The sequence below is a fragment of the Lissotriton helveticus genome, chromosome 10 (assembly GCF_964261635.1).
Source record: "Lissotriton helveticus chromosome 10, aLisHel1.1, whole genome shotgun sequence".
In the NCBI taxonomy this organism is placed as follows: Eukaryota; Metazoa; Chordata; class Amphibia; order Caudata; family Salamandridae; genus Lissotriton; species Lissotriton helveticus.
Window position 1 is genome coordinate 764,017,557 of NC_136071.1, and position 24,460 is coordinate 764,042,016.

Sequence of the window (24,460 nt, forward strand, 5' to 3'; positions counted from 1 at the left end):
GAAATACTCACAGCTAGCTAGAACAAACAAACCACTACAAACTTAACAGGGGTCTGTCTTCAATTCCAGAACAAACAAAAGCCATATCAAAATCATACTTGTGCTTTACACTGGTAGTATAATAGAACATAACACAATATTCCTATCTGTGCCATGGGTGTGTCCTTTTCTGTTTTCTGCATGGTGAGCAAAAAAACGATGGACTTAGGCCCAGATCTCTGTACTGGGGTGAATGTATGACATTGTTCTGCATTCTGTCCATCAATTGTTCTTTTTGCATTTGTCCCCCGAGTGGGACGGGTATGCTCAGACGTGAGTCCCGTGCTCTCCATGGCACTGGAGTCAAGCTGTCGTGGCTGATGAGGGCTGAAAGCCCGAAACCGGTCCTAGGATGCTTGTTTCCAATTCAAGGAGGACTGGCTTGGCAGTTCGGGCTGGACTGTTCCCATTGGGTGCAGGGTCAAGACTGATTTGCATATGGCTGGGTCCAAACTGGAATGGCATGGTGAGCAAACAAACTATGGATTTACGCCCATATCTCTGTACGGGGGTGAATGTATGACATTGTTCTGCATTCTGTCCATCAATTGTTCTTTTTCCTTTTCTGTTTGGCCATCTCGGATACTATTAGACATTTTGCTCAGTCAGTCATGTCTGGTAATATTCACTCATTCGCAAAAACGTTATTCTCAGGAATTTTTCAACATACATCCAATATGAAGAATTCATGTTTTGCCAAAAACTGGTGCCTCTCTCCAGTCGTCTTAGTCGTTAGTGTACCTGTAAAAATCAAGTTTCATAAATCTGTGAAACATCCCCAAAAATGGGATCATGGCACATTTCTCTGAGTTGAATTTAATTAAAACAAATTGTCAATTTAGCGGTGAGTGGTTAAAAAAGAACTAAGAAAACAACTGAAATCCATCACGCTTTTGGACTGTACAAAACCATAGGATATTAATGTTAAAACAACAAAGAGTAGCCTTTAAACACAAGGAATACTTAACTTCGGCATCACACTAAATTGACAAAGTCAGTGGATAAAGGACAATCAAATGAATGCCGACCATAGAAATCTATATGTATTCAAATCAACCTAAACTCATTTTTGTGGTGTACAGTTCCTCTTACTGAACCACCATGAATACTATAAAAATTTCTGCTGCTACACCAGGACCCCCACTCCAATAGTACTATAAAAAAATCCTGTTTGGAATCTAGGGCTGTCATCAAGGAAAGTTATGTTATGTTATGTTATGTCATGTAATGATATAATATGATATGTAAGATTTATCAAGAATGTAAAGGAAGGACATCAGCTGAGAAAGATCAATCCTGTCAGATTTAGCAGATGAGTCCTGCATTTCTTCACTGGACCAGTCTGTTCCAAATTGCCAGGTGAGGCCCCCTCCAGAAAGCATAACAAGCAACCCCACACAGGTTTGGCCCAATTTGGGGCTTGTCAGTGAGGTGTAGCTTGTCCTAGGGCAGAGTGAGCATTTAACCTACATCTAGGCATACCAGCCATGATTAGGGCATCAGCTGCAACAACAACAAAGTGATGGATTTGGAACGCCCTGCCTAAAGAAATGCGAAGTCTGATTGAGGAAAGTCACAAGACCAGCATTTCAGAGAAATACCTGAGGAAAACCTGGTGCATTGTGTCGGGGTATAATATAATCTATGATATATGAAAAAAAGACACTGAGTAATACTAGCTGATCTAGAAATGTTATATATACGAGCCCAAATTTTATTCCCAAAACACACTTGCCCGCATACCCCAAAATCGCCATCCCATAAAAGTTCGATCTTGAATTTGGCTTGAGTAGAGTCCGGCAACAGAAAACTTTTATAAATTGCCACTGCTTTGGGTCTAGTTAAAAGAAACTCAGTAAATCCGGAGGACACAGGGACTACGCTTGACGACAAAGTTTGAAGAGAAAAGTATTTATCAATCACCACATTCATCAAAGACAGAAAATGAGAATAGCAAGATTTGGGACGATGATACGTTTCGCAAAATTATTAAAAGGAAATAGGAGCATTACTAGAGAAAAGTTGACGCACCCACAGAAGACCCTTATCCCTCCAAGTACACCAAAAAAGATGCCTATTATTAATCTGAATTAAAGAATAATACCATAATGACATTTAAAGAAATACTGAAGTAGTCAACTGAGTTGGGAGAAAGGAGGACTTGAGCAGCCACACAGACTGCTTTAAAACTGGAGAGTAAAGGAATGATTTTGTAGAAGAAAAGGACAAAACCTTCTTAAAAGAGACGGTTTAACAAAAGCCCTTTCAAGATTCAACCACAAAGGAGAGAGGGGTGAAGTTACAACAGAGGTCCAAAAAGCAGCTTGTCATAGAGTATATGCTCTATGATAAAAAATAAAAATCAGTAAAATTACCCGCCCCCCCCCAACAGCTTTGGGTTTCTGCAGAACAGAAGGAGCTACACACAATTTATTTTTGTGCTACAAGAAAGAAAGAAGGAATGAGTTAAACTTCTAAATAAAAGACTTAGGTATATGAAAAGGTAACATAGGAAGAAGATATAAGAAAATAGGGGAAACCATCATCTTAATTGTATCTAAGCGACCCCACCAAGAAAGAAATAAGGGATTCCAGGAAGAAAGAAGATTCCCAACTTTTACATTAAGATCTTTAAAATAATCCTAATCATCTCCTGTAAAAGAGTTTGTGACCCATATACCTAAATATTTAACTTTGGCATAAGCTGACCACTGAAAGCCAGTCATACAGTAGAGATGGCTGAAAGTAAATTTATCAAGGGGAAGAATTTCCATGTTATCATTATTTACTTTATATCCCGATATCTTAGAGAAATGAGAAATCTCCATCAAAAGAGAAGGCAAAGAACTTTCTGGAGATAAAATCAACAAAATAATATCATCTGTGTAAGCAGCGAATTTCAAGGGATAATCACCATACAGAAAGCCAGAGATTGACAGATTAAGACGAATTTGGGAAAGAAAAGCTTCCAGCGCCAGTACAAACAATAAGGGGGAAAGAGAGCAACCCTGCCTTTTCTCCTCTGTAAAGAGAGAAATATGAAAAGAGGTTACCATTAACCAGAAGGGAGGCTTTAGGAGAGTGATGAAAAAGGGATACAAAAGCAATAAATTTAGGTCCAAAACCATGCCAAGCTAATGATTTAATAATAAACTCCCAACTGATCCTATCAAAGGCCTTTTCAGCATATATTAATATGGCCTCAAGCAAGGAATCAAACAAAGGGGCCTTGCTGAGAACAGTGAACAGTAAACAAGCATTATTAGAAATAAATCTACCCTTATTAAATCCTGATTGTTATTTTCCGATGAGGCATGGGAGAGAAGACTCTAAACAAAGAGCAAGCAATTTAGCAAAGATGTTTTAATCCACATTTAACAATGAGATGGGTGTATGATTTTTACAATCCTGGGTATCTTTACCCGCTTTATGAATTAAACACACAATAGCTTCCTAGAATGTACCAGACGTGGAAGAAGAGTCAACAAAATAGGTAAACAGGTGAAATAAGTATGGAAGAAGAATATTTCAGAAATGCAGAAACAACGCCACTGTAAAACCATCCGGTTCTGGGGTTTTCCCCAATTTTTACTTTTGCAATGCACAGGAAATTTCCTCAGGAGTGAGATCCTTCTCTAAGTTTTGAAAATCTAAATCTGGGGGAATGGTATGGGAGACTTGGCTTCAATAGTTTACAATAGTGGGGGGCTGAACCAGTGCTTCCAGAGTATATAGAGATTTATAAAATGTAACAAATTCTTCTAAAATATATTTATGATTAGTCACAGATCAACCTTGAGTATTGATCACTGAGTAAATAACTTGCAGTTCTTTCCTAACCCTTAAATAGTTTGCTAACAGCCTGCCCGCTTTGTTTTTCCTACCATAATAACGTGCATTCTGTCTAAGAAGAATACAATTAGCCTCATTGGTAGAAATAGAGTTAAATGTTAGTTTTGCCTGAATTAAATTATGAAGATCTGAGGGCAGTTTAGAGGAAAAATACTTTTGTTCCAAAGATTTTTGAGAAGAAAGTAGGGCTGTGTGTTCCGTAGCACAACTTCTCTTAGAACTGGAAACATAACGCATGATAAAATCCCTTGCAGATGCCTTAAACGTATCCCAAAGCAAGGGAGGAGAAACAGAAGCATTATCGTTAAACGCAAAAAAATCAGAGGCGAAAGAAACAAAAGAACAAGAGAACTAAGCATCTCGTAAAAGAGAGATATTAAACCTGCACCTATGAGAAGAAAGATCAGGGGGAGCCAAATCAAAGCCAGTAATAACCACAGCATTGTTAGAGAGAAGAAATGGGGAAATATATGATTGTGTAATATGCTGTGAGAGAGACTTAGATAAATAAAAATATGATCTAAACTTGAAGGTGTCCCATGAGAGGGTGAATAATAAGTGTAGTCCCGCATAGTAGGAATAAAAAGCCTCCATGAATCTACCAAGGTGCCCTGAGTCATGGCCATACAGAACTGTTTATGCATTCTTTGAGTTAAAATTTGGGACGAACAACATCTGTCTAAAAAGGGATCCATAACCTGATTGCAATCACCACACAAAATAAAATATGAGTCATGAGACTGTGCACATTTCCTAGCAATAGAAGGCCAAAATAAAATCTGGAATCGTAGGAGCATACACTTTTAACACCCTAAGGAGAATATTATCTATGAAACAGGTAACAATAATCCATCTACCTGCATCATCCGTTGTCTGTGATAGAAGAGTAAAATCAAGAGATTTCCTACTCAATATAACATCACCATTCTTTTTATTTAGCGACGGGGAACCAAATACATTCCCCACCCAGCTACGTTTGAGTTTGAAAGCTACCAAATCCGTGAGGTGGGTTTCATGCAGAAGAACTAGATCTTGGTTAGATTTCTCCAAATGGGATAATATTCTCTGTCTTTTAACTGGATTTATAGATAATTTAATATTCCATGTTATTATGTGGAATTATAAGCAGTGAGACAAAGGTAGCTTTGCTTGACAACATGAACCTAGAAATGAAAAAACAGAGAGGAGCAAAGGGAATGGAAAAAGTACAAAAATGGATATGAAAGAGAGAATAATAATTTAAAGAGAATAAGGGAGATTAGATGAAACAAAAGAGAAGTGCGAAAAGGAAGACAGGAAATCCAAACGAAGAGACAGTCATATCCCATGGGGACGGCTGAAGTAACATACCTGAGGAAGTAAGGAAGAGAAAAGAAAGGGGTGGTGATGACACATATGACAATGACATGCCCAAGGGTAGAAGATTCCAAGCCATGTCAGGACCAAAAACACTTAAGATGACGGACCGAACAAATGCAAATACATAAGACGAATCTGCAAAGAGATAACAAGAACGTCGTAAGACATGATATAAATCATACCTAACACCACAAAAATACAATTAAAAGATATTCAGTCAAATATAACATTTCAAACTAGCTGAGGAGTCAAAGACGGAGAATACAGATCAGATTAAAGAAAACAAGAAAATCATCCATTAGAAGGCCCAGCAGTATCCATATTAACCAAATTATGCGACTATATTCATTTCCTAAGTTCTGCTGGATTTTCAAATATCGTAGTATTATTCTGGAAAGTCCCTTTAAAAGTACATGGGTAAAAAAGACTATATTGGGCGCCGAGAAAACATAGTGGAGCACAAAGATTAGGAAATTCCTTTTGTCTTGCTACAGTGACATTGCAGACATCTTGAGACATGGAGACCCTTTGACCTAACCAAGTAACTTGACGCTTTGCTTTAGCCACAGAAAGGACTGCCAGTTAAGTCTGTACATTTAAAAAAAAGGATAATGACACCTCTTGGTTTAGCAGAAGACGCAGACAAAGAAGGACGAGGCCTAAGCCTGTGAGCCCTCTGGATGTTCATTAAGGTTGAAGAAGGCATGTCTAATTATTTTGGGAGAACGGAGGTAAAAAAGAAAACAGGATCATCTCCTTCCAAAGCCTCAGGTAAGCCATAAATATGGAGGTTATTTCGCCAATTCCTGTTTTCCAAATCGTCTGTGTGCTGTTGGAGTTTACGTAGCTCCTGTTTCAAAGAATGAATTTTGTGAGTTTCATCATGCAGGTCCAAAATCTCTTGTTCCATCGTAGATGACAAACAGTTGCACCAATGACATGCCCTTAATTCCTTTTTAACTCTTTCATCAAGATGAAGGAACCACAGTCGGTCCCGTAGGGCTCGTTTAGTAGCAACAACTCCACGATGTCCCTCGTGTGCCAGTCAATGACTTCCTGTCTCAGGATCTTCGGTATAACAATTCTTGGCCCTCATAATATAATGCCTTCTGGGGTAAATGGAAGTTCTTCCTGCACATTTTTAGAATTCTGGCATTCAAGGTCATCATTAAGAGGTCAATAATGTTTTCTCCAATACTGATGTGCAATAATGTATTTGAGTATTAGTAAATCTCTGTCAGTGCTTGTGGCAGTAATGATTTGTTCCACTGATATGTCAGCAGCAGGGGTACTGTATTTTACGATGAAGTTAACATAAGCATTAGCCGCTTTAGAAGGGGTGCCATGACACGGTATTGGTACACGTGAGAAGTAGTCAGCAGAGTTTTCATCTTTTCCTGGATGATGCACAGTCATATAATCATACTCCTGAAGTCGCAAACCCCAACTCTCAATGCAAGGGGAAATCTTGGCTTTAGGATTGCCGAAAATGGTGAGTAATGCATGGTGGTCGGTAACAACCATGAAGGGCTTTCCATACAGGAACACATGAAAATGCTCACAAGCCCACACCACAGCAAAGACTTTCTTTTTAGGTTGTGAATAAGCATGTTCCATCGGAGACAACCTCCTGCTAGCATATCAGACTATATGTCTTGGTTCATTAGGATGACCATTGTGCTGGGCAGGTATGGCACCTAACCACACTGGGCCAGCATTAATGACATTCTCCATTTGTAGTTTCGGATCAAAGTATGCATCTCGGTGACATTCTCAATCGCATGTTTGATTTTCTTGAAGCTCTGTTCACATTCAAGTGACACTGAATTTTAACATGTCTTTAAGACTCTCAATGGGGCATTTACAGTGGCAAGGTCACATATGTACCTTGAACAGTAACTGGCCATCCCAAGGAAGGATCTCAGCATAGTTACATCTTGTGGGGGAAACGTGGATGATACAGCTTGTACTTTATATGGCTCAGGAGTCATTCTCTCATCATAAACGATATGACCAAAGAACTTGAGTTTTGTTTTATTAAACTCACATTTTGTTGCATTTAAAGTGAGACCTGCGTCAGCAAGTATACGGCACACTTGTGTAAGAGCTTTATCATGTTCCTTTCGTGTGGCCCCAAAAAAACAGTCATCACTGTAATTGAAAGCATTTTTAACTGGCTGTATTATGAGATGAATGACATCCTGAAAGAGTTCTGCAACTGATGACACTCCGAAGCTCTTAGTTTTTGATATCTAAATAAAGCAACATGAGTCAAAAAGATAGTAATGTACCTGCAATTCTTTTCCAGTTCAAGTTGGTGATACCCTTGATTCAAATCAAGGTGGGAAAAGACTCTGGCTCCATTCAGCTGCGTAATTATGTCAGCAATCTGCAGACCTGGATGTCGTTCTCTTTAAATTGTCTTGTTAGCTTGGCGCATATCAATGCAGATGCACCCGGCCCGTCCACTATTCTTCTTAGGCACTGCTACTATGGTGACACCCCGGGCATCAGACCAGTGGATCGCTCAATAATGTTATACTTTTGAGCAACACGACAGATGTCCTCATTTATGTGAAGTTGCACTTTCATTGTCTTAAGTCCTCTAAGTTCATGAAACAAGAATGAAAGCAAATTAGCTGTTTTATAATAGGCATTGACATTGTAGTTTACAGAAATCAGCCCCATGTCAGCAACAGTGCTGAAACGGACTAAACCTGCACTTGATGAAGTGCCTTACATGGCAGGAATTGGTGCTTGTACTTCTGTCTTTTTAGGCTTCACAGATGCTAAAAATTATCCTTGACTTTGCAGTGGCATCAAATCAGCCCCCGTATACGCTTTCATTCTCGACTGGGTTAAACAGGGCACTTGGGACAGTTCATTGCACTTTTCCACTGGCATAATGTTATCGATGCACCACTATCTATGATAAAAGGTATGGAGCACCCATTCACCTTCAGTATGATTTTGGAATAGCATTTAAATGAATTTTGCACTTTCACTAGTCGATCTCGCTTGACAGGCATTCTTCCTTGCAAGAAACTAATCTTAGATGCACACATTGGTCAGAGGCCGACACTGACAACAGACATCCAACTTCCTCACCATCACTTGGCAATGTGGGTGACAAACTTTTAGATGAGGAATTTGATGACAATTAACATTGTTTCAGTTTCTACTTGCCTCAACTGATGTTGCCGCTTGGCCTGATGGGTGAGGTTGGAACATCTTTGGAACTTTCCAGCATCCATTTTGTTTTCTCAGTGTGAAGCACTTAATCTTTCCTTCACTATGCAAACTGTTACAAAATGGTTCTCTTTCCCGCAGCCTTTGTGTATGTGTCCAATGACTTCATGTGAAAAGGAAAATCCAAATCAAAAATGACTTATTTTTCTTTGGAGACTATGCTTTGTGGCCTTCTGCCTTGTGTTTTCACTTACTTTTCACATTCAGCGCTGATTCATTTTGGGCCGTTCCCGCCTCCATGTTAGTGGCTTGTCTATCTGCTCTCTCTTCAACTAGAGCAGCCTTGAGTACTCGCTCCAGGCTGAGTGCCTCTTTCAGTTTTCATCATTTGCGGGAATCGGAGAGACAACCATCTATTACTCTAGACTCATGCCCTCTTCATCATTGAGCTCGTTGAATTTGCAATGCTTGATAAGCGAATAAAGTCTTCCAATGAACTCATCATCGTTTCAGAAGCTTTTTGACTGTCTGGGCTGCAAATCTACCTTTCATAGTCAACATTTGGCATTGCCTTGAACTTGGTGTTTAACACCTCTTTGATTTGACGGTACTCCACTTCATCACCATGTGGTATTTTCCTTATTGCTTCTTTTACTCCTTAACCCAACAAATTCTTTAGAAATGTCATGATCTTTTTGTCATTTGCTTATTCCAGCACATCAATTAAATCAACGAAGCATTCGATCCAGGCAGTCCATCTGTCGCCAATATTCTGCTTTTTGGAGATATTGAAGGGAGGCTGTGATTTTAGGAATGCGCTAGCAGCATAAACTGGGGAACTTTCTGCTGTCGAGAGCTGAGCTCACTCTGGCAGTGTTTGATGTCCATGTGGACCAGCACGTTTTTTAAGTGCTAGCCATGTGCTAACATTTGAGTCGTTGCGCCCACTCTCTGGTTGTGAGGCGCCATCTTCTTTGGCTTGGATTAGCATCTTTGTTTCTTGCATAGGATCTTCCCTATCTCATCTCTTCGCATTGTTCCTGGTTTCTACAGCCTTTACCGTTTCTTTGCATCAGAAATGTTTCCACTTTTAACGATTCCTTGCACTCGGCTATCAATGCCTTTATCGCTTCTCTGTACATAGTTGTTGCCTTTAGCATTGTCGTACTGTATGAATAAAAGCTGTATTTTAGGCTGTGGTGCAGTATCTCTTGTCTCGACTTCACCAGCAAATTTTAGCCGATGACAAAGTAACTTTCTTTCTTTACAGGCCTTGCACTACCTCTACATTTTTGTGGAGAAGTGTGGCTCAATAGTTAGAGTGGCGAACCCTGATGCAATGTCTGGCAAGGGACCAGGGTTCGATTCCTGCCTCGGCGGGTCTTGGTTCGTAAAGCAACAAAGGTCCTTGTCAATTTTATGTAAGAACTTGAATTGATTATAGGCCACAATCTGCACTATAATGATAAGGTGTCCAGCCGGACCCTGTTTATTAGTCAATGTACAATAGAAAGGAGATTTCAGAGCACACAAATTTACAGTGGGACGCAATCCTGCATCCAGTACACAAAACAATAAAACATGACAAACAGTATTTACAAAACTATATCTCAGGCAAAGTTTAGAAAACTAGTGAGCCGCTGATGAAGTAACAGAATCAATCTAGCTGTGCTCATGTAGTACAACACAGTTGGGTCACATGATGGAGAGCTAGTGCATAACTACATCAACTGTCGACGGCGATTCAATCCCATTAAAAATAAGGGATCATCATCAGGACTGACAATGTTTGCCTGAATGTATAAGCCTGCAAGGGAACAGGGAGACAATGAACATAAGGAACATTTGTTTAGAACCTCTCCTAGAACAACGTCTCTGACCAGATTTTCAGACCATGCTTATAGTGAATAACTGCCATACGTGAGTGTGCAGAACGTGTGTTGTGACAGGCACACACTCACAGTCAAGGAGTTAAAAATGGTGAATTTGGTGAAACATACGTGGAGGAAGGTGGGGGTCACTGGTGTGACTATTGAGGAGGAAGGTAAACATTGGTGACAAGGCTAGCCACTACTCTAGAGGGTGAAGGGAGAGTACAAGGTAAAAATGGGTACCTGGACAGTTGTACAATTGTACTTAGGTGTCCAAGGCGTATGGTATCGGGCGTTCCGAGCCACGGAGAGGTTCTGTGAAATAGAAGGAACCGAGTGAGAACTAGGCAGCCCTGGTGGGTCTGGAACCCAAGTATTGAAATCGACGTACATACCTGTGTCTAAGTTGAAGGCACATGGGACAGGTATCCAGGGGTTTCAACCGGACATCATGGTGTCGGGCAATTTACGTTAGTGGCAATGGTCGTGGATGGCCCAGGATCAAAAACGGGGGGAAAAATCCGACGCTGTGGTCGTATCTGAGGAGGAAATAAGGCTCCATTAATGGTGCCAAAAAACGCTGCTGGTTCTCGTGGGTTATAGGACTGAAGGGTAGACAAACCTGCAATTCCCACTGTGGGGTACCGTATTCAATGACCGGGAACCGCTCTTGGGGATTAGTGTCTGAACCTAATAAGACAATGAAAAAGGAAACGCTGTGGGGCTGGCCTCGGAATTATCATATTACGCAATGGCCTGATCTGGTATGGTGACTCACCTAATAGTCCAGATCAAGGGTCCATGCGGGGCAGGATCGCGCCGGTCATAGGAACAGTTCCTTAGCGGATTAACGGTGCTTATAAGTTGGTCTCAATGTTACCGGGGGCGGAAGTGCCGGCTGGATGGCTATGGTGGCCATGTTGCGAGGGGAGGAAGAATTCCCTTGAAATTAGGTCGGACATCTTGGAATGGTGTAAGTGATTATACACGTCCAAGGTAGTGAGAGGAATAGAAAATATCAGTGCAGTGTATAATCCAAGGGTAAGGATAAAAGGAGGGGAGGGGAAGGGAACCGAATTAAGAATTCCGAATTCTGTGCTACTAACCGTGATAAAAGACCAGTTAAGTTAAAAACAATTGGTGCAGTGAACATGCGAGTGACTTTATACAATTGGCAGCTGTAATGTTAGATAGACATGGGTTTACAGAAGGATGAGCCACCGGTTTACAAGAGTGAGGTCCAATCCTCATTGCGATTAAGTCCACTTCTTATACTGTTTAGAAGTATAATCATTTTCAATTCCTCTCTATTGAGTAGGCGCGCCATGTCGCCTCCACGCGGAGGCAGTCTCAATGATTTCAAGACAGTCCATTTCAAGTCATCCTCGGTATGTCCCTTTTCCATAAAGTGGTCAACCAAGGGGGCATTTGCAGTCTTACAGCGGATTCTGCTGCGGTGCTGGCATATTCTGGTCTTGATTTTTTGCACGGTTTGACCAACATACAACAAATGACAAGGACATTCAATCAAGTAAATCACATCACTGGTATTGCAGTTAGTAAAGGTTTTGCTTTGTAACGTAATGTTGTTAAATGTGAAGGATTTACCTTCCATAGTCAGGTCACACACAGTACATGACCCACATTTGGCGTGTCCTACGAGAGGTGCTTGATTCCAAAGTCGGCGGGTCTTGGGCTCAATTTCCTCGGACCTGATAATTCTCGCCTCGGTGCCTATTCTAATCATGAGTCCCACTCTGCAACTCTGGGCAATAGCTTGCTTAATCTCCACAATGGCCCCAACAACGCTAGGATGCCTGGCTTCACCTTGGGGGTACCCAGGAGTGGGCACTTCACAGGGAAAGGCCAGGATGGGTTCCTCAGCGGTATTCGTACAAGCGCTGAGAGGCCTCCGGGTAGTCGTGCGCTATACAAGTACCTCTACTTCTACACTGGCTGGAGTGGCCCTTGGACTCCATATATGCCAACTGATGATTTTTCACTTCGAATGAGGCACATGTGTCATGCAGGATCAATTTGTTGGATCATGCCAAACTCTCCGCGAGAGCACTCTTTATTCTTCGTGTTCCGAGGTTTACATAATCCCATCTTCGTGGCCAGTTATAGCATCCTCCCCAGCTGGGTTACAAGAAAGTGATCACGCCACACATGGAGCTCGGTATTATACATCACTATTCTTAAATTTTTCTTCTTGTAACTGTTGACTGCCCGTACTACATCATGAATTTTCATAACTACAAACAATCACTAATGTCACTATTCTACGGAGTCCTGCAGGGACCAGAGGTGTCCCGCTATCTCTGACACACACAATACTACAGTGCATAATCAAGGAAGCAGGAAAAATGTAATTATTATGGATCGCTAACATAGGTACCCACAGCCACAGAGATTTTGCCAAATATTGCTTGGCAGAGTGGTTGGGCAAATAGGGCAAAATGGAAACAACTAAATGCTATCATCACTCACCAAATGGCTACATAGATATTGACCAGCGGTTCTTGAACATAAATTCCATGAATAGATCTTCACTGGTGTTGGGGCGAAATAGCTGATCATGCTTTACACGACACATATACCAATCTTAACAACGAAAGCACAAATGTGCACTTTGCGCACATCTAGAAAAAGGACACTGAAACTGAGAAAAAGTTGAAGTTCCAACACCATAAAAGTATGCTTGACTAGGTAGAAACAGTAGGATCAATCAAATAGCGAATTTAAGATTTTTAGTACCTGATTACCTTATATTCTTAACTAGGAGGACATGAAAATTAATGTTGAAACTTAGCATTTCTATTGACTTCATTGTAGAGCGCCATAACAAACTCGACAATGGTGCAATTCATGCATGCACTATGCTATATGATTGAAACTTTCAGTATAAGTGCCTAACAGTATAAAGATCTTTTAATCATAGAAACAACTTTATTTTAAGGATTTTTAGAAATAGTTTGTATATTGCTACTTTTTGAAATTGTGGTAGTAGACCACGATGAGAGTTGAACATTCCTGTGTAAATCACTGACAACCTTACAAAATGTTCAGATATGATGTTTTATTTATTTTGTTTGTTATGCTTGAACTTAATTAGGAGTTTATTTTACTAAATAAGAAATGTTAACTTTAAAAAGCATTTGAATTGATTTTCTTATTAGGATGCATTATTTCATAGCCTGATGTAATGGGCTTTTGACACATTTCCTTAAATGTTGCTTTATTTGTACTTGTTCATGCAACATTCTTTAAGCTGCAAGAGACTTTCTTACAGCATTTCTTTGTATATGAATGGTGGGAAACTGACCTTTTGGCTTTAATCATGGAGAGCAACAAAGGAAGTAAGCTTGTTTTCAACTAACCTGTGAGGATGGAATGGGCAGTCATTTCTCATAATGAGCATGGGAAAGTGTGCTGGAGTATCAATTTGTACCTGGAGAACAGAAAAATGGTCACATGATGATCAGCCCACCGTAGGGTGACTGTTGATGGCACCATGAACAATTTGGACTATACAAAGTGACTTTCCTAAGAAGAGGGGGGCACCCCTTTCTTCATTTTCCTTGTCCTTGATTGTCGACTGCCTGCCAGACTTTCTCTATCATGCCCCTTGCCTTTTTGCCCTTACTGATGAACTTGCATGTTGGACGGTTTGGAACAGTTTGGTGACAGAACAGACTTGATCTTTCCTGATTTGTGCTCCATTCCCCTTGCCCAAACCCATGGATGTTTCCCTAGGGGATTTTAACCTGCTCCCCTTGCACATGTTAAGAGAACCTTTTGAAACGACACTTCTGTCTTTTGTGGTGGTAGCAACCTCTAACAATTGGAACCATCCTCCTAAAGGATGCCTGTATTTACCTGTATTTAACAATAGATTTACTTTGGCTAGATGTGTGATTTTATATTTAAAACTGTAAGACTCATGTCTTTTTTTTAAGTTCAAAAGAATTTTATTTGATAGTAATAAAATGAGAAAATCAGGTGTCAAAACAGAATACAATGGGATACAAATTTAAAGACTTTTAAGCAATGAAAAAGAAATCTGGGTGCAAATTGACAAATGAAGAAGAGATACAGGAAAAATGCATGGACATAAAATATGGCAATCATAAAAACGGTGAGAAAATTTGAGAAAATAATACATGAAAGGAGAAATGGAATGCATCGGGCGATTAAGGGGGCTTAGGAACCTCTTGTTGTGGAGGTAGAGGATGAAACAAACGCTTACTGCAAGAGTCCAGATAAAGCGTTACTGGAGTCCATAAGTCCATGCGCTTGACAGCCAAACATGCCGGGAAAACATGAGTGGTATCGAGTCTGTGGTTATGACACACATTAAACCACCATGCTTTGAAAGAAATCTTGGAAAAATCTTTCCAGTTAACTGTTAATTGTTGGAAAGCAGCAGCAAGTAAAAGGTCAACAATCTGGGGTTTCAAGTCAACATCATCCCAACAGGGGGAAAGGCTACCCATAAAAATATGTGTGTGGGAAAACGGGATAGAAGTGTGGAATATCACATTAATTTGAGCCCAAACCTGCAACCAAAAACTACGAACGTAAGTACATAAAAATAACATGTGGAGTAAATCAGCTTGTGGAGATGAGCAAGACCAGCATGCGTGAGGAGTATTAGGAAAGCGTTTGTGCAGGTCAGAAGGTGTGAAGAGGAGTCTGTTATAAATAAAAAATAAAGTCTGAGTGAGTGTAGCAGCCCTTGAAGATTTGCGGAGTTTGGTCCAGATTTTGTCCCAGAAGGGAACTGACCAAGAGACAGACAAATCATGCTCCCAGGACTCCTCGATTTTGGATTTAGGTCTCGGGGTCTTGCTGGCATGAAGGTATTTATAAATAGCGGTAGCTCTTGGTGCAGTGCGTAAGAAGAAGTGAAGTGAGGAGGTGAGAGTGGAAGGGGGAGAAGAAGAGTTGGGTTGAGTGAGGAGATCATATTTCAGTAAGACCGTGTCTTTAAGGGATTGATATTGACGTGCAGATGAGGCGGGCAAGTCATAAAGGATGCGAAGTTCATGAAAAGACAAGAAAGAGGAGTTAGAAAAAAGTTGGGAAATCCATTGCAGACCTCGAGTATGCCAAGACTTCCAGAAAAAGGGTCTGTCCCGGATGAGTAGGGAAGTGTTATGCCATATGGGGGAGGATATGAAATCAGCAATAGTGGTGGGGGATGGAGGAGAGGAAGAGAGGAGTATTTTTGTGGTAAACTTATGAATCGGAGTAGAAACAGATGTGGGTTTGCGAGAGAAGGAAAGGTATTCGGAAAAAGAGAAGGGAGACAAAAGCAGGCGTTCGAGCTTGGCCCATAATGGACATGGGGTATCAGGATCTTGGAGCCAAAAAGAGGCTTGTCTCAATTGGAACGCCTTGTGATAGGCTGGGAAGTCAGGAAAGTTAACCCCACCCTCTGATTTAGGGCGAATTAAGCGTGCCAAGGACATTCGCGGTTTCTTTTTGTTCCAGAGAAAGGAGACTAGAATGGAGTTAATTTGTTTAAAAAATTTGGATGGGATGTGAACCGGAATATTAGAGAGCGTGTATAAAACAATAGGAGATAGCATCATTTTGATAGTGTCTAGGCGGCCCCACCAAGAGAGGTAAAGAGGATGCCACTTGGACGTGAGATCTGTCAACTTTTGAATACATTTGGACAGACACAGGGAAACGGTATCCGGGATGGTGGGGGCAATATGCATTCCGAGGTACTTGATGTGGGAAGGTTTCCATGTGAAGTTGGAGGCGACAAAATCTGGTTTAAATGTAAATTTGGTTAAAGGGAGGATCTCGCATTTGTCATTATTAAGCTTATAACCAGAGATTTGGGAATAAGCATGGACTTCAGTAAGAAAAGCAGGAATGGAGAGAGAGGGGTTGGAGACAAATAACAGAATGTCATCCGCATAGGCCGCTAATTTGATGTGGGAATCCGAGAATTGGTAACCCTGAATGGAGGGACTTTGACGAAGCTTGGAGAGGAAGGGTTCCAAAGCCAAGTTAAAGAGAAAGGGGGACAGGGGACATCCTTGACGAACGCCTCTTTTTAAATCAAAAAATGAAGAAATTTGACCATTGGCGCAAACCGCTGCGCGTGGGTGAGAGTAAAGTAGTGAAATTAAGGAGGTGAAAAGAGGACCAAAACCGAACCATTGGAGGGTATGAAACAAGTAAGTCCACTCAACCCTATCGAACGCTTTTTCAGCGTCCAAGGCAATGGCCGCAAGAGGATGAGGTAAAAGGCGGGATTTGGAGAGAATGTCAAATAGGAGTCTGGTGTTATCAGTGATAAATCGGCCTTTGACAAAGCCGGACTGTTCTTCACCCAATAAATCTGGGAGGAGAGGGTCAAGTCGTACTGCAAGGGATTTTGCAAAAATTTTGTAATCGATATTGACCAGGGAAATCGGCCTGTAGTTTTTGCAGTATTGAGGATCCTTCCCCTCCTTGGGTATGAGGCAGATATGGGCGTCTGAGAAGGAGCCCGAGGAAGAACCCAAGGAGAGGAAAGTGCCGATAAGAGAGTGGAGCCTGGGTATAAGAAGCTTTGAGAAGTGAAGAAAAAATTCAACTGTGAAGCCGTCAGGCCCAGGAGCTTTGTCTTTTTGGAGTGTTTGAAGTGCTTTAAGTAACTCTTGTTGGGATATAGCGCGTTCTAAGTGAGAAAGGTCAAGGGGAAAGTGTGATGGTTTTTGTATAGTGGAAAAAAATGCGTCCAGTGAATGGGAAGATGGGTGAGTTTCAGAAGAATATAAGGTCTCATAAACAGTGGAGAATGTAGTGAGAATGTCTGCATCTGTGTGTTTAAGGGTCAAGTCAGTATCATAGATAGATTCAATGTTTAGTTTGTTGTGTTTCACCTTCAGATAATTAGCCAGGATTTTGCCAGCTTTGTTTTTGCCCCCATAAAACTTGGCACTAGACTTCAATAAATACAATGATGCATCATCTGTAGATTTTTTGTTAAAGTTCATCTTAGCGTTGATAAGGGCGGTTAGGGTTTGCTGTGAGCGGGAGGTGAAATAAGAATGCTCCAATTTCTTAATATCTAGAAGGATGGTTCTAGTAGCTTCTCGAGCAGCTCTACGCTTTTTAGCAACAAAGCCAATGATAAAGTCCCTCGCTGCCGCTTTAAAAGCATCCCAAATAGTATGCTTGGGAACCGGAGAATTATCATTTAGGGCAAAGAATTCATGGGAAAAGGAGGTGAAAGCGGTAGTAAATTTGGGGTCCAGGAGAAGAGAATTGTTGAAACGCCAGCGTCGTGGGCCTGTTAATTTGGGCAAAAGGTCCAATTGGGCTAATGTAGGGGCATGGTCAGAAAGTAAGATTGGACCTATTTCTGCGTGAGAGAGAGTCTGGGCAATGTTATGGGTAACAAAAATATAATCGATTCGGGATTGGGAATGATGACATGGGGAGTAGAAGGTAAATTCTTGGAGACTTGGATTACAGAGACGCCAAGCATCAGTGAGTTTATGTTGGGAAATGGTTTGGGAGAAGAGTTTGTGAGGTTTATTAGGTGTGAAATGTGCTTTGGAGTTTCTGTCTAAAAAGGGATCTAAGGGCTGATTACAGTCTCCTGCTAAAATGAAATTATCATCAATGAATCTGGTGACATGCTGGGAAAATGAGTGCCAAAAAGTGGGATCGCCAGTGGTAGGGGCATAAACATTTAGAAGAGAAATTGGAACATTCTTAATAGAGAGTTTAACATAAGTCCATCGGCCTTCAGTATCCGACTCTTGAGCAATCATAGAAGGAGAGAGAGCTTTGTGACATAAAATAGCAACGCCATTGCGTTTGCCATCCCCAGGGGAAAAATAAACATCACCCACCCAACTTCTTTTCAACTTAACAGATTCTTCAGCTGACAAATGGGTTTCTTGCAAAAAAGCAATGTCCACATTTAGACGCGAAAGATGAGACAAAATTCGTTGTCGTTTGATAGGCGAGTTGACGCCCTTAACATTCCAGGTGACTATTTTAAGAGACATTTCATATCAAGAAAGAGGGAGGAAAAAGAAGAAAAGCTGAAGAAGGTAAGAAAAGTCGGAAGGGAACCAGATGAGTAGGAAAAGCAGAAAAAGTCCAGAAGAGTAAGGGAGTTGGTGAAAATCAGCACAGTATAATAAAGAATGAAAGGATGAGTAAAAAATAAAAAGAGTGAAGGAAAGGAATGTAGAAGCGAGTTGAGCAGTGACAAGGATAAAGTAGTCCAAGAAGTAGGTAGAACGATAGGCGGAAGGCAGTAATAGAAGAGTATTTGAAAACCAAGAGAGGTAGACACCTGTAAAACATAAAAAATCGGAGAACAGAGAAGTGAAAAAGATACAAGGAGGGAGGCGAGGAACAGGAAAGATAGGGAAAACATACTTACGGAGGGTAAAGATGGGAGGGTTGAACACCAGGGGAGGGGTACGCGAGAAGATGAATGAGGGGGGAGCACCAGGCAGAGGAGGCAAGCGTCCAGTGCAAACGAACCAACAGGTCGGGGGAATGACGCCATATATATCATAAAACCTGCAAGGAAAAAGGAGAAAAAACAATAATGAATGAGACAAAGGAGAGAAGGGGAGAATACAACAGTAAAGAGTGACAAAAAGGTACGCAAGTAGACGGCGATGAACTGTATGAACTAACGAACAAGGGTAAAGGAAATCAATGGGAGAGGAAGAGCAAGAGAACATTAGAACAACAAAAGCTGTCGAAAAGCGTGGCAACGACAAACAAGAATACATTCAACAAGGCACGACAAGCATGCAGAATGAATGAAACTTCAATGCTTCATCACGCCGGAATCCTGGCGGAAAGGCTGACGAAGAGCTGGAGAAGTCCATGCCGGAGGCTTGAGTTGCATTCAAAAAGCTCCGTAGGCGAATAGGATCTTCATATGTTGTAGTTTTGTTGTTGTAGGTCACTCTGAAGAGGCAGGGATGGAAAAGACCGTATCTGGCTCCAATGGCACGAAGTTCAGGTCGCATGTCCAAAAAGGCCTTGCGGCGAGTGGCTGTAGCTTTTGCATAATCCTGCGCAAAGAAAAGATTGGAACCAGACCATTGTAGGCGAGGTGAGGCACGAGCTGCTGAAATAACTTTGAGGAGGTCAGTATATTCTAAGAAGTACATGATGACACCCCTTGGTCGTGAAGAAGGAGAGGAAGTAGAAGGAAGGCGACCCAACCGGTGTGCACGCTGGATGTTAAGCGTGGTGTCCTCAAGTAAATGGAGAAGTTTGGGTAGAAACGATTTGAAGAAGGCGATGGGGTCATTCCCCTCAGAATTTTCCGCCAGGCCATAAAGGCGGAGATTGTTGCGCCTATTACGATTTTCCAACTCCTCAACCTGCTTTTGAAGAGACGAAACTTGAGATTGCATGTGTGTTACTGTGGAGGATGACTCTTGTAAAGCGGTTAAGGAATGTTCTACTGTGGTTACTCTGGCATCCATCTGAGACCAGTTGTCGGTTAGAACCTGCAATTTAGAATTGGTTTCCTCCATGAAGGGTCTGAGGGCTCGAATTTCTTCCAACAACAGCTCCATGGAAACAGCCGATGTGGACCCCGTTGGCGATGGAGGATCCTGTTTGAGGCGTTTTGACGTGACCTTCCCCGGAGGTTGGATGGGCCGCTCCGTGTTGGACTGCGACACTTGAGTGAGAAACTCCTGGGAGGCCTCGAGGTGCGCCAACGCAGAGAAGACTTTAGAGTTTTTGATGAAGCCACGTCGTGGAGGCTTGGGGGTACGAGAGAGTGCTTTTTTTTCCATAAGGATGAAGAGCAATATTATCCAGTACAAGACCAGAGGCAATGAAGAAGACGCTTAAAAGCTTCAAAATGAAAAACTACGTAAGATGCAGGTATGCCCTGAGGTGAAGAGAGTAGGTGAAGCAGCGACCAATTCTTTGATGGAGGGGTTAAGAAAATGATGCCGAAAGCTGAGAGCCACCCTGGTAATGAGATATAAAAAGATGGCACTTTGTGGAGCAAAGGAAGTCCGTCAGGGAGAAAACAGCATGAGTGCAAGGGGAGCAATTGAAGAAAAGCGAAGAAAAACCTTGCTCAAAGTTGCCTCAAATAGTAAATACTGGTAAAAGTACGGGCAGGAGACCAAGCAGCGCATATAGGCATAAAATGAACGTTGACTGAATGCACCTGCAGAATATCTGAGGAGATGGAAGTCCATTCACTCAAAATGGCCGCCCATGCAACACAGAAGCAGTGAAACGCAGGAAATCTTGTTAATAGGCAGCATTTGGCATACGTTGGTAGTGAGGAAGTGCAGGAGCAGGAAATACCTCATTTAGAATCCATATCCTGGTGCAGGGCTCCGTGGCAGAGTCGCATTGTTGTGAAGCGCGGGCGCCGCAGTCCGCGCTGAGAGGAAGGAAAAAAAAACAAAATGGCGGGCGCGACTTTTACTCAGCCGCGTCCGCCGCAAAAACACCAAAAACGGGCATTCCGGCGCTCGAAAGGGTTCCCAAATGGCAGCTCTCCGTCCGCTTCAATTTCCGGTCACGGAGGAATCGTCTTGCAGGTTCAGGTAAGGTGGCAAAAGTGGCGAAAACCCCAAGCGACCGGGAGCGCTCACATCTGCGCTTCCGACCTCGCCGGGCGCTAAGCCACGCCCCCAAGACTCATGTCTGAGCTTCTTAAAATGTTACCTATATACCTTTAATAGAATAACCAAACTATCTAAATGTATCTTAATGTTATTTCTTCAGAAACTGTGCCTGCAGTTATCTTTTTTTAAAATGCATGATAGAGAAGGTCAAAGATTACTTCCAGAACATCAGGGTATTATTCTCTTGTTCTGTGGAGCCACAGCAGAGCTGTTGGTTTATATGAGTCTTGTCAGACTAAACTTATTTAGGAGGTTGGTTCTTCCAGTTGCAATACTCTATTACTGCATGGTTCTGAGACTGATATTTTTGAACCTGATTACCAATTTGAGAGTCAGCTACCAATTAATGGTCCTCATCATGATTTCTCATTCCTCACTCCGACCTCTGAGGTGATGTATAGAGTCTGAGTAAAAATCCTACCCACAAGGGCCCAGTAGTATAAAACCTAAAGGGAAGAATAATAAGCTTCCACTTCCGCTGCAACACTGGTGTTATAAAAATGAAGAACATGCTTCATTGCTTTCTCTTTCTAAATTTAGACACTACAGTGGCTTGTAGACTCTCATGAGCAAATCACTAAAATAGATCTGTTTCGATGTCAGTGGCAAGCTACTCATACCATTTCACAATCTAATTGTGCAGGGAAAATGTCAGAACCAGAGAAACGTTTTAGAGAAAATTGCATCAGAAAGGAGAAAGCACCACTTGGTAATGCAGTCCCATCGAAAGTTGTTTATTTAGATGCCAGACAAGCCATTGTGAGGCTAAATAGGACTGTGTCTCATCAATAAATATAAACAATCACTTAAAAATAGATTTTGCATCACATAGTGATCAAGCAAACATGTTGCAGGTGTACACATCATTTTCTAGATATAAGGTGGATTTTCACCAAAACTATGATTGACTATAAGTGTTTAGTTCCCAGGACAGCAATAAACAGACCATGTAATTGACGATGTAGAGGCTGACCCTAACTATTACTTGCACTGATTATCATGAAACTCTTGCTTTTAGTGTGGCCTGGACAATTGCACATCCTCAGTTTGTTGGAATGATTGCATTAAATGGATTGCCCTGCTGCCAGATTGACTGTCTTGCTGCTTAAAGGACTACCTTGCTGTCTGAAGAAGGAAGATTGGATTTGCTTGCCTTGATCCCAGGCTATCCAGAGTGGCTCTAAAGGCCATTTGGCTCCAACGTGAGGCATCTCAGGATACAGATAGCAAGGAAGATGGGGACATTTGAGTCTTTAATATTAGAAGGGTTCTGGAAGGCCTTAGATCCTCCTTTAAATTCTGGAACACACTCCATATCTTAAATGGGTTAGGTGGCACTCGTGAAAATGATCGTACTGCCCCAGTGTCTATGCATTATTTAGGGTGCAATGTTTGAAATTCCAAGGAATTATTTCCTCGAACTGGACAAGTTCATTGTTGGCTTGTTGTGGGCGGCTGGGAGGAAAAGGGTAAGCTTGGCAACTTTAAAGCGACCCTGGCAATGAGGAGGGCTGCAACTACCCAGTTTATACACTCCCTTTACACACATGACATATTTATATGGTATTTGCGGCCCTTCATTCAAATAACTCACATGATGCCAATGGATAGGTGGCGCGTGGGAGGTAGTAGCACCCTACGTGGTCTGTATCCAAATGACAGATTTATTAAACTCGAGGAGGCGATAGAGACCTTTAATCTTGGCCAAGGGAAATTCCTAAAATTTGCTAAGAGGTTGGCCATGGCTCACAGAATATGGTCCTCATTCCCGGAAGTCCCCAAGGAGTCTTTCACACTTGTCTGAATCAGTGATAAGGGGACATGATAGTGCTCTATAAAAACATCAGTTTATTAATACTTATGCATCGATTTCTGACAATACTCTACCCCTTCACCCTACAATATAAAACAACCCCAGTTCCCCACTTACTTTAGGCCTAATTACGACGTTTGGCTGAGCGGTGCCAAACTCTGCACGACTGCTCTGCCGAAGGTTGCTGCCACCCGCCTGCCAGATTACAAGCAATTTTGTGGTTTGGCACGTGGGCGGCATGACGGCCCCGCTGCAGTGTTTCTTGTAAAGGCAGGGGTGCCTATGAAAGAGGTACCGCAATGGGAACGCTACATGGGGTTCCTGCACGGCATGGGCTCGATAGACCATGCTGTGCAGGAACCTGAGAGTATGCACACAGGTGGGCGCATGTTGCAACCCACTGCATGCATCCCCAGGCTGATGGGGCACCCTTTGTTTCAGCACTGCCAGACTTTTCATGGAGGAAAGACCTCCATGAAACCACTGGTGGTCCTGAAACTTATAATATGCATGCCGGTGCTGCAGTGGCACCACCTGCATATTACATAGCCCCTGACTGTCACACCACCACCAGGGAACAGTAGTTCCCTGGCAGAGCCGGCGGTCAAATTACGGTCCGACAGCCATCAAGCTGGACAATGTATTCAGAATAAATGTTGTGATAGGGCGTTCAGACCACTGGTGCGGTGGTGACTGGACCACCACCGCCAGCCACCTCCAGACTCGTAATTAGGCCCAAAGTGTCCCAAGAGCAAAATGTACAATTTAAAGGCAACAAGTGGATAAGCTGTCTTAAAACTCAACTCTGGAACTCACTACAATAGTACCTGCAATAAAGGGAAAAAAATCACATTCTGAACTAAGCCATAAAGCATCATTTTCACATAATCACCAAGGGCTCACAGGGTAATTACTCAGTAGGATTCCTTATAAGCCTATCGGCGAATTTAAGATGTACACATTAGTAATACTGGTATCAATGCAAAAGCACCAGAAACATATTCAACCTACCAAATGTCAAAAGCAGTGAACCTATCTAATTAAAACAAGAATGAATGAGAGTAAAATTATCAGAACAAGATCAGAGTAAGATCAGAAAACATGGGAAGAAAGTGATCTTTTGGTGTGTTAATGCTATGAAATAGAAATGGCATACAGCAGTGGTTCTTAACCTTTTGACTCCTGTGGACCCCGCTTATTCATTACTGAAATCTGGGGACCCACACTAAATCCTCATTGGACACTGAGGACCCTCCATTGAGATATAACTGAAAGCCGAGGAGTCTGGCCTATGCAATTTCAATGATTTAAATCTCAAAATTACACACAAAAATGCAGAAACAAGCATTCATTAAACAAATACAAATATTTATTTACAAATACCAATTCAAAATTGTAATTTTAATGGGAAGGGTGAAGCTTTTCTAAATTCTATTGAGGCCACCTATCATCCATATTATATTCTGTGATGTACTTGCACTGCTCCCACAAATCAATCTGAGGATACCACATTCATTTCCAGCCGCCATTTCAAATTCCTTCACTCTTACAGCATGATTTAAAATTAGCATTTTTAAATTGTGCATCTACATACTGTATTAATCTGTCAATATCATTTATTTTTCTAAGCAAACAGGAACCTTCTGAATAGCCGTTGTGGACCCTTAAAGGACAGCAGAACACAGCTT